General features: G+C 36.8%; 1 non-coding gene across 1 annotated transcript; it reads right to left on the reverse strand.

Annotated features, from left to right (window-relative positions):
- Positions 1-11,267: 11,267 nt before the first annotated feature.
- On the reverse strand, positions 11,268-11,372 carry LOC130457722 (U6 spliceosomal RNA). Its single transcript, XR_008917006.1, has one exon. It is a non-coding gene; the product is annotated as a U6 spliceosomal RNA (small nuclear RNA).
- Between the last annotated feature and the right edge of the window lie 573 nt (positions 11,373-11,945).

Below are 11,945 nucleotides of genomic sequence, written 5' to 3' on the forward strand. Positions count from 1 at the left end.
GGACTGTCATAGGCAGGCTGAGTTGCCCCAGTGTGCTGGAAGTTCTTTATGTACACCTTATCACCTGGGTGTAAGTCATGGAGTGAGAAATCTATAGGACCTGCTTATAAAGCAGCTCCAGATTCATGGAGATCTCACAATTTGGTTTCCAAATCTTGTATAAATCAGGCAGTAGAAATATCTCCCCCTAATAATGATGTATATGCAGGAGAGAAAGGCTTAGCCTTTATAGGGGAACATAACAAGCATCTCAAATGGTGAGCTGTGTGGATCTACTCTGGGCCTGCTTCTAAGATAAAATAGGGGCAAAGGGAGAATTTCAGGCCATTTTAAATGGGTCCCAGGGCACAATTTTCCAATCATAGTTTTTAAGATCTCTATTCATTCTCTCAACTTGGCTCAAGCTCTGGGTATAGTATGGTATATGAAATCTAGCAGTTATCCCCAAACATGAATAAATCTGAGACAGGATTGAATTGGTAAAATAGATTCCTCTGTCAGAATCAATGCATGCTGGAATACCAAAGAGAGGAATAGTCTCTTTTAAAAGCACCTTGGCACAAAAGCCACTGTGGCTCAAGCAGTAGGAGATGCTTCAGATCATCTAGTCAACTGGTCTACTATCACCAGACGAAATTTATATTGTCCAGCTTTTGGCATATTAATAAAATCAATTTGCAGGTGTTCAAAAGGTGTGCAAACCAGGGGATGCCCAATAGATTTGCCACAAAAGGTGTGCTGATTAAATGCTTGGCAGGTAGGTCAGGCTATATGCACTATAGTGACTATGGTAGTTATGCCAGGGGCTAACCATACACTTTTAACAGAATCCACAATGCCCTGGGAGGTGGTAATGATCATTTTTGTGAATAGATTGGCAAATTTGGTGATAAGACGTCTATGGAGAAGGGGTTTTCCTTCAGATGATACCGATATTCCATTTATCAATTTTGCTTTAAATTTTTACTTCCATTTTCCACTTCCTTTTCATTATAAGAAAGGGATGGATTTAAGTCATCAGTAGTTGTCAATGTTAAAATTAACTCAGGCCCTTCTAAAATTACTAGCTTTGCAGCAGTATCTGTGTGGTCATTACTCCTAGAGACAGGGTCAGAGCCACATGTATGAACAGAGCAATGAACTACAGCTAGGGCTTCAGGGAGCTGAAGGGCAGAAAGAATTTTATTAATAATTTCTGCATTTGCTATACATTTTTCAGCTGATGTTAAAAATCCCCTTTGAAGCCAAAGCATGCCCACTGCATGACATATTCCAAATGCATATCTAGAAACTGTGTAAATTGTTGCCTTCTTATCTTTGACAATGATATAGACATATTTTAGAACTATCAGTTCTGCACCTTGAACATTTATATTTGAGGACAGTGAAGCAGAACACAGAGTAGCAAACTCTGTGGCTATAGTAGTTCCTATGTAGCGTATGCAATCCCTCATGAAAGAAGAACCATCAGTGAATAATACCAGATCTGGATTGTCTAACGGAGTGTCCAGTATATCATTTTGAGGTTTTTCAGCAATAGAAACTAAAGATTCACAACTGTGCAAAGGTTCCCCTGAAACTGGTAAATCAGAAAACAAGGTTACATAATTTAGAACAGCACAGCATTTTAAGGTAATATTTTCATTATTTAAAAAAGTTACTTCATACCTTTTAATTCTCTGATCAGAAAATGCCTGTGTTCTATATCTTAGCAATAATGTTTCAACTTCATGTGGGCACATTATTGTTAAAGGGTATCCCAATAATAAATCAGCAGATTTAGTTACTAACAAGGCTATGGCAGCTATGCCTCTAAGACATGGTGGTACTTCTGAAGTGACTGAGTCTAGCTGAGCTCAATAATCAGCAATTGGGCACTGAGCAGGCCCAAAAGTTTGAGTTAAAACACCTGAAGCAACTCCCACTCCATTTGTGTACATACAAATTTAATGGCTTGTTGTAATTTGGAATGCATCCACTGTCTACAAAACCACTTTCCTCCAAGAATTGCTCTCAACTCTTTCTTAGTAGAGGGTGTGCTCAATTTTTGAATATCCTCAATGAGCTTAGGGAAAATGTAGCTGGCACCAGCAGTTAAAATAAACCGTAAATATTTCACTATGGGGAGACACCACTGAAATTTTGCCTTTGAGACCTTGTGGCTTCTCTTATGTAGCTCCAAAAGGAAATGGCATGCTGTGGCATTTGGTGAGGCTAGGAGTAAATCATCCACATATTGAAATAAACAGCTATGCTTAAATTTAATAGTATCTGTATCTTCACTCAAAAATTGTGAGAACAATGTAGGGCTATCCACAAACTCTTGGGGTCAAACAAGTCCAGGTCTATTGGGAACCTTTCCAGGTGAAGGCAAATATTTTCCTGGGATTCTCATGAATTTGTATTGAGAAGAATGCTGAGATAAAGTCTACTACAGTATAGTATACATCTCTTCTAGTAATAGAAGAGATAATTGTGTTTGGGTTTGAAACCACAGAATGTCTTTTTAGGACATGATTAGTTTTAGCTCTTAAGTCCTGGACAAATCCATAGACAGTTTTCCCATCGGGTCCTAATTTTGGCTTTTTTACAGGCAAGATAGGTGTATAATATTCAGATTTGCATGGAATTTCTTCCTTGCTCAATTAATGAATTTCTAACTGGGATAATTGTCTCCATTGCCTCTTTTGATAGAGGGTACTGAGGTATGGAAGGAGGTGGGCCAGATTTTGTTCTAATTTCAACAAGAACAGCTGATTTAAGTAGGCCAACATCAGATGATTATGTGGACCAGAAGGACTCAGGTATATCAGCTGGGGTTTCAAAATTTGGAGAATCCTTCATCTCCTGACTGTCTGAAAGAAGTACAGGGACCAAATTTAAGAATTACTTAGGCAAGTGTAGTAACATAGAGTCAGCTGAAGAGCAAGATATAGTGGCCCTAAGCTTGCATAAACCATCTCTCCTGATGCAAATCAAAACTCTGAGGTATCACCTCACACCCAGCAGAATGGCTAACATGACAGCAATGGGAAGTAATGAATGCTAGAGGGGATGTGGCAAAGTCAGGACATTAATGCATTGCTGGTGGAGTTGTGAACTAATCCAACCATTATGAAGGACAATTCAGAACTATGCCCAAAGAGCGATAAAAGACTGTCTGCCCTTTGATCCAATAATAGCACTGCGGGGTTTGTACCCCAAAGAGATAATAAGGAAAAAAAAGACTTGTACCAGAATATTCATAACCTCGCTCTTTGTGGTGATAAAAAATTAGAAAATGAGAGGATGCCCTCCACTTGGGGAATGTCTGAACAAATTGTGGTATATGTTGGAGATTTATAGGGGAGCTAGACATTAGAAGGAAAAGATGTTTCATTGATAAAGGATCCTACAGATATCATTGAAGGGGAAAGCTTTGGTACATTTAGGGGTGGTCCTGACACCCCCACAACATTTAATGAGCCAATGGAATCACAGTCAGAATCAGGTATACTCATCAATACAGATCTGGAGGCACAGTGTCAGAGGCAATCATAATACATATTTCCAACTTTCAGGGTTACATGAGGTTCATCACTATGTGGGGATGGGGAGAGTGAATAGGGGTAACTGGCATTGAAACATCAGGGTCTGGGAAATCAAAGGTTGTACCCTCTTATTCCAGTGCCCTTCCCAACCCATGACACTTTCATAAATACCTTTGGATATTACCTTAGGCTCCTCTAGGCTGACAGGGTATTCTCATGCTCATTAGAGGATGAATGAGCCCCATATTGGATATATTGTTGTTGAGTGATTTGCCTGATTTAGATTATTATTTCCATAAATGTTATTATTTCTAAAGTTATTATTTCTAATTGCCATATTCCAATTCCTACAGTTCACCATTATGTGACTCCTTATTGCACAGAAGTGGCATGAAAATGATCAATGTTTGAATTCCTGCAAAGGGACAATGATCACTGCCTGACCCTCATTATTTTCTTCCTTTTTTTATCAAATCTTTCAGTTAAAGATTTTAGTTCCTTCCTTAATATTTCTACCAATTTATTGGTCTTCACATTTTTCTGTTCATGGTCTTTTGACACATAAGCTATAACCCTCCTTAATTCATCAAGGTCCATGTTGAGCCAGTTTGGGCCATTTGCCTTAAAATAATCTTGGACTACTTTGCAACAGTTATTTACAAAATCTTCTAATTTGCCTGACATTTCTCTCTTTGGAAAGGTCAAGGTCTACTCCCAACTTAATAAGTATACCCATAACCTGGGAGGAAGTTTCATTATCTGATTGCTATCTTTTGTGGCTTTTAGCAATGCCTCTCTAGCTCAGCATAGTAATAAATATTCTCCATCTTTGTTTATCCTATTTAGAATCTTCCTCAGGCCAGTGAACTGCATTCCTTCCCCAGGTTTTATTAACAAGAGAAAAAAATGCTATTGTCATCTCTGTCAAAAAGGCTTAAAGTAAATTTTGTGTATCTACCCATAAAGGATCATATGTGGAAAAAATGTTCTTCAGGTTCTTTATTACAACCACAGTTTCGTCCCCAAAAGTTGTAATATTTTTCTTGAATTTCTTAATATCTTGGAATATAAAAGGTGTGTGGTGCCTTAAGGTCACCACTTCTCCATCCCTATTTAAGGTAGGTACCTTCCATAAGGGGAAAAGATATTTAACTGATTTAGTTGAGGTCTTTATCTTGAGGTCTATGTTGATCAAGAGAAAGTAAGGGGAGGGGGAGAGAGAAGGGGAGAAGTCTCTACCTGGGGGGTATGGCTGGATGCAGTAGTGACTAGGAGCACAGGTTGTGGGACCTTGTAAAAAGCCATTACCACAGAGCTGCGACCATGGTTGGGAAGTGAGAATTGACTGCAACCAAGGTTTGAGCCATGTGGATTTGCTGCTTCACACTGTTGCTGAAAAAGCAGTTAGACTTGAAAACTCACATGGGTGAGGATAGGGGTTGTCTATGGCCAGAAGCAGGAGGCTATAGTACTGGCCACTCAGCTAGAGGAAATATATATGTTACTTTCGCAGTGGAGATGAGACCCAGAGAACAGTAAACTCAGAGACTTGGCCTTGGGAGGGAGCAGTGAGGAGATCACAGGGAGACAGAGGCAGCAGTTGGAGGAGAGCCATGAAAGCAGCATGTGGAAGAGACATGGCTACCTGGCTCTTATAGTGGGTGGGGGGGTAGACAGTAAAATTGCTGGCACAGAGAGTAGTAACAGCAAGCAGCAATAGTGATAGAGGGCAGGGACATTCCCTGGCTCTCCTAGTGGGTGGTGGCAGGCAGAGAGCCCAGAAAACTCTGAATAGAGCTCCTTGGAGGAGTGGGGGAAGCCTACCATGGGAGAAAAACCTGGTTTTTCTACTCACTTAAAGGTTCTGAAGTCCCTTCTCGTCACCAAATAATATAAGATTAAAATTAAGTATCCAAATACTCCATTTATTATTTTTATAAGATTTATATAACTTGAAGTAAGGGAAAATAAAGTGAGAGAAAAGAGCGTTTTTGCAGCCTTATTAGATGGAAAAAAGACCCTAAAGGTGTGGTTACAGAAACTTTTAACAACCCAACCCAAAAATATGAGGGTGCAGAGGAAAAGAAATTTTGGGGAATGTAGTCCTGGGGTACAAAATTCCAACTACACACAGTTAATAAGTATCTAATTTAAGATGTCTGTCTTTTTATAGTATTAGCATTGTTAAAAAGATATTTTGCTTAATGGAAGGATTTCTCCAGTGATGAAATTTTTTATACTGATTGTTTTTCTTTTCATTAAAGAGGTTAATTTAAAGTTATAGGGATAGGTAAAAAAGGATTGATATTGTTGAATGCCTAAGTGTTTTATATTTTTAACATGTATATATTTCAACTTTGTCAAGTCTGTGCTTTAAAAAATATCACTTTTGTTAGCTATGTGGAAAATAAGAGAGGATAGGCAATTGAGAGAAAGAGATTAGTTAGATCACAATAATTCAAGGGAGAGGTCCAAATTCAAGTAGTGAATGGCCTCATTAAATAAAAGAAGAATAAATTTGTGAAAGATGTGAGCAGAACTGATAAGACTTGAAAATGCTTTGTGATATGGGGCGAGGGAGGTGGGAAATAAAAGAGTTGGAAATGTATATTTCTATTTGTTATAATGAAATTCATTCTAGAAGTTCAATGTGACCCAAACTGGGTTCATTGATTGCTAAAACTTTTTTCCTCTAATTTGATTATCTTTTGTTTTTGCTATAATAATTCTTATTTTACCATTATACTAACCCCCAAGGCCTAGGATGTAGTAATGATTAAACACATTTTTTTACTGAGAAATTAAGATATTTTTTTCAGTGTATATACTATAATACTAAAATTTAGCAGTTTCTTTCCCAAGCCTCTGATTCTCCTTACAAATTTTTTCACAGAATTCTAATTTCAATTTTTATTCTTTTCTTCCATTTTGTAGTTAGGTTTTCTAAACACTACTAAATGATATTTGTTGTTATTTTTGTTGTTTGTGTTGGTTTTAAAATTAATAATCAATAACTAAATATTATATTTTATTAAGTTTTATTAATAATAACTAAAACAAATGAATTGCCTGACTTCAGCCTGGTCACAGGTCCAAGAGAGGAAGAAGAAGGATTTGTAACCATTTAAATACAATCATGCAAAATGCGGAGATACAGGAATAGGGAATTTTGGGGAAATTCTAAGGGACTTCTGGGGGATGAAGTCTAAAGGCTCAAAATCTCCATTTATAAATAACCCTCTGTGATCTTATTGTGAAAACAGTTTCTCCAAAAGGATCATGGAAACATAATGAACTTAAAGATTGCAACAATTTGTGGATAACAGGAAAAGAGAACAAAACCAAGGATTACTAGGTTGACAAAAAGCCAATTTGGAGGCAGTCTCCTTTGGCATAAGAGTATACATTCAAAACAAAAGCATTTCAACCCTCCAAAGTTCAATTCACATCCCAAAGTTCAATCTGGATCTTCTGGTGCAGCATGTGGTCTCTGTAGACATCTATCTTCATGGTTCATTCTGGATTCTGGGAGGTAGTAAGTTTCTTATCCTAAAATTGCTCAAATTTAAATAAAAGTTCACAACAATAACTTCCCCCCACCCCAGATGAATAATCACAAACAAAGGGATCACTCAGGGATGCATGGCTGAGTTATTAGGTATATGAATCAATTTGAAAAAGAAAATAAAAAAACATGGAAAAATCCAAATAAAATAGAAAAATAACTTGTGGATATAATACAAAATGTAAAAATCTTATGTCTAAAAAAATCTAAGTAAAGTAAAAACAAATCTATAACAGGTCCTTGAATCTGGGCTCAATTAAAATGATTTAATAAATCATGTACTACCCAATCAGTAGTCAGTACATTAGAAAGTTTGCCATACTATGAAAGACAGAAAAGGGACTAGATTTGAGCAGCAAATGGGAACCAAGATGGTAATGAAAAGGAAGTCCTTGATAAAATGTGTCTCAGAGGAAGTCCAGTCTCTGACATATGGCAAAACATCCACAACCTCAAAACCCCCAAAAGTTCAAGTCCTCTTGTCTTGGCTCAAAATTACATCAATCCCATTGAGATATTAGAGTGTCCAACACAGGTAGTGGGGAAGCAGATAGAGAAGAAAAGCAGAGCTCAGAGTGGGCAGCAGTTGCAGTAGCAGAGACACTCCATGTTGCCCACCCCCTTCCTTAGGTTCTGACCTAAGGTTCTGGCATATCCAGCAACCCAGTCAGACTTAATCCCATCAAAGCTTTCAGAGGTCAGAGAAGCTCAGACTTCAAAACCCCACCCCCAAACATTGCTGGACATAATCTAATCAAAGCCTTGAGAGGACAGGGATGCTCCAGCTCCAACACCCCTACCCCACAGACTTCTCTGAGAGATTTACTGACAAAACTCCAAGGGTGAAGGTGAAAAAAAAGCCACAAACAACAAAAAAAATGAGAGGAGCAAGAGTTCAGGGCACTGCAGGAAGGAAAGAAGGGGAAATTATGAGCAAACAACAGAAAAAGAGAAAAAGAAATTGCAATTGACAGCTTCTATACAGGTAATGAACAAAGAACAAATAGAATAAAGAAAGATGAGGGAACACCAAGCAAAAAAACAAACAAACAAACAAACAAACAAACAAACAAACAAACAACAGAAAAGCCAGCGAATTGGATACAAACTCTAGAAGAATTTCAAATACAACTCAAAACACAAGAGAGGATGAAGACAACTGGGAAAAAAAAAAACAAAAAAACTTAAAACCCAATTTAAGTTATCTCGAAAAGGAGGCACTTGCACTAAAACAAGAAAATAGTGTCTTGAAAGCCAAAATCAACCAGCTTGAAAATGAGTCAAAAGAGATGAAAGATGAGGCAAAGAAGATGAAAGATGAGGCAAAGAGAATGAAAGATGACCTCCAAATAAAATCAGACCAGAAGGAGAAGACTGACCAAAAATCCAGGGAAGAAATCCAGTCTTTAAGAAACAGAATTCAACAACTAGAATCAAGTGACTTCACAAGGCAGCAGGACACTATAAAACTAAATCAAAAGAATGAAATAATTGAGGAAAATATGAAGCACCTTATTCACAAAACAGAAGATTTAGAAAATCATTGCAGGAGAGACAACCTAAGAGTCATTGGTCTACCAGAAGACCAATACAAAAGAAAAAGCCTGGACATCATACTACAGGAAATTATCCAAGAAAACTGTTCCGATATTCTGGAACAAGAGGGAAAAGTGGAGATAGAAAGAATCCACAGATCACCTCTTGTACTTAATCCCCAAATGACAACACCCATGAATGTTACAGCCAAATGCAAGAACTATCAGACAAAGGAAAAAAATATTACAAGCTATTAAGAAAAAGTCATTCAGATACCATGGAAACACAGTGGGGTTAACACAGGATCTGGCTGCATCTACACTGAAGCACCAAAAGGCATGGAATATGATATCCCAGAAAGCAAGGGGACTAGGTCTACCAAAAAAAAAATCAACTACCCAGCAAAACTAATTATATTCTTACAGGGGAAAGGATTGTCATTTAATAAAATGGCCCAAACACAGAACTCAAGAAAATCATCAAAAGGTAATTAAGAGAGAGGGAAAAAAGAAAAACTAAACACCAAAAAAAAAACACAAAAAAACCAACTTTTTTAAGTGACTCAATGAGTTAAAATGATATGTATCCTTATAAGAACAGAGGTCATTGGTAACTCTTAAAAATTGTTATTACCACCTGGGCAGCTAGAAGAATTACACATCAGTGACAAACTGTGTAGGATGAAATGCCAAGACATAAATATGTATATAGATATATTTATGCATAAATACATACATATATATCTGTATACATACATACATACATATATAAACATACATACATACATACATATATATATATATATATATATATATATATAACTAGAGCTAAAAAAAGTGGTTAATACTAAAAGAAATGGTAAAAGAAACAAAAGGGGGTAAATTTATATGTCACAAAGAAGCTCATGGCTGGAGCAGGGAGAACATCAATATACCGGAAGGGTAAAGAGGTTGGAGATAGTAAATACTCAACTCTTATGTGCATTTAAATTGACTCAAAGAGGGAACTCCAATCCAACCCATTGGGGAAGAGAATTGATTTGTGCCTCTTAGGGAAGTAGAAGGTTAACAAACAGACTGGTGGGGAGGGAAGCAGTACAAGGGAGGGAGAGGGTAGGGGGTAGTTTAAAAAGGTTGTAAAGAAAATAAGGGGGGAATAAGAATGGAGGGGGATAGAAAGGGAAGTAAAATAAGGGTGGGAATTAGGGGGACTGATTAAAAACAAAACATTGGTGTAGAAGGAAATAGTGAAAGAAGAAAGGGCAGGACTAGGAGTAGAAAGCAAAATGCTAGGAAATACACAGCTGGTAATCATAACTCTGAATGTCAATAGAACAAACTCACCTATAAAATGCAAGCAAATAGTAGAATGGATTAGAATCCCAAATCCTACCATATGCTGTCTACAAGAAACACACATGAGGAAGATAGACATGCATAGGGCAAAAGTAAGAGAATAGAGCAAAGGCAGAAGAACGCTAAGGGCTAGTCAATGGGGGTTAAGTGACTTGCCAAGAGTTATACAGCAAGGAAGTGTGTGAGGTCAGATTTGAACCTAGGACCTCCCATCTCTAGGCCTGGCTCTCAATACACTCAGCTACCCAGCTGCCCCCCCCCACCAGGCATTCTTTCATTCCCTGGTAAATAATGCTTAGTAAAAGCTTAATAACAAGGTCCCCAAAATCAATGCATGAAGAGAAAACCGTTAAGTTTCTCCATAACTTTCTCAAGACTAGAGAATAAACAGAATAATATAATCATTCCCTAGTGTGGTGAATTTGATGATTTCCAACGTATAAATGTTCATGCTGAACATTTAACAAATGGTTCTTGGGAGCTAATATGAGTTGGTTATAGCATACTCCCACTCATGGTAGTATATAAAAGTCTAAAGAATACTTATTTGCTAATTTCATCAAATATTCTATTGTTTGGGTTTTTTTTCTCCATGTGGAGACTTTTATTTCTTTCCTTTTCTAATTAAAAGTTATTATTATTATTAATTTGACATATTTTAACATATTTTGAGTTGACTGGAGTGAGATTATAGACAAATTCTTATCTTTCTAATAGTATCCCCCCTCAGCCTCACCCAAAGATGCAGCATTATAAAGGAAGGAATTGTTTGAATGTAAAGTCATACCCAAAATGATCTCTATCAACTTGGCTCAGGTCATACTGAGGATTTAAGTGTAACTTAAATTGGAAAAATAAATTGAGGATTAAAGAAGAAAATATTTGTATAAATAGAGTCATGTGGTGAGTAAAGTATAGGCCTAGGCTCAGAGAGAATCAATGTTGAGATCTATGGAAGAGTCAACTTGACCAACATCACCAGCCTTCCTGCAATAATGATGAGCCAGAAGAGAGAGAGAGAGAGAAGTGCCAGGTCAGAAAAAAGTCCAGCTTAATATTAAGCTGAAGAACATGGTTACATCCAAATAAGATCTGAGAAAAATGTTAACAGAATACAGCTTTGAAGCACACATATGGTACTTTCATTTTGTATGGAAGTTCATTATGAGAGAATAGTTAACAAATTTACAGGACAAATAGCAGTTGAGAATAAAATCACTAAAGAATAAATGAATTTTAAATGTTTTACATGTCAACACAATTTTTATATTATTTTCTTTTTTTAAATATGAATGCTTTGCGAATTTGCATTTTATTCTTTCACAGGGACTATGCTAATCTTCTCCTTATTGTTCCAATTCTAGTATATGTGCTTCCAATGGATACAATTTTTAACAATTCTTTTCTGGAATATGGAGGAATATGAGCAGGGAAAACTCAAAACTACCATGAGAATACTCTCCAAATAATCTTAAAATAATGCCACAAAATGAATGCTGGAGTGAAAGAACCAACAAGGAGACTGAGTGAAATAGCTTTCAAGCAGAGAACAATTTGAAAGGTATGTATAAAGCAGCCATCATCAAAACAATCTGACACTGGCTAAGAAATAGAATGTTAGACCAAAGGAGTAGATTAAATACACAATGTACAGGGACAAATGACCTTAGTAATTTAGTGTTTGATAAACCCAAAGGGCCCAGCTTTTAGAATAAAAACTCACTCTTTATCAAAAACTGCTGGGAAAATTGGAAAACAGTAATGTAGAAGCTAGGTATAGACCAATATCTCACACCCTATACCAAGAGAAGGGCAAAATGTATATATTATTTAGATATAGATAGTGATACCATAACTAAATTAGGTGAACCTAGAATAATTTACTTGGTAGATCTTTGGAGAAAGGAAGAATTTGTGAACAAACAAGTGACAAAGAGCAGTATATGATGTAAAATGAAT

This window comes from Monodelphis domestica, chromosome 2, assembly GCF_027887165.1.
Source record: "Monodelphis domestica isolate mMonDom1 chromosome 2, mMonDom1.pri, whole genome shotgun sequence".
Classification (NCBI taxonomy): Eukaryota; Metazoa; Chordata; class Mammalia; order Didelphimorphia; family Didelphidae; genus Monodelphis; species Monodelphis domestica.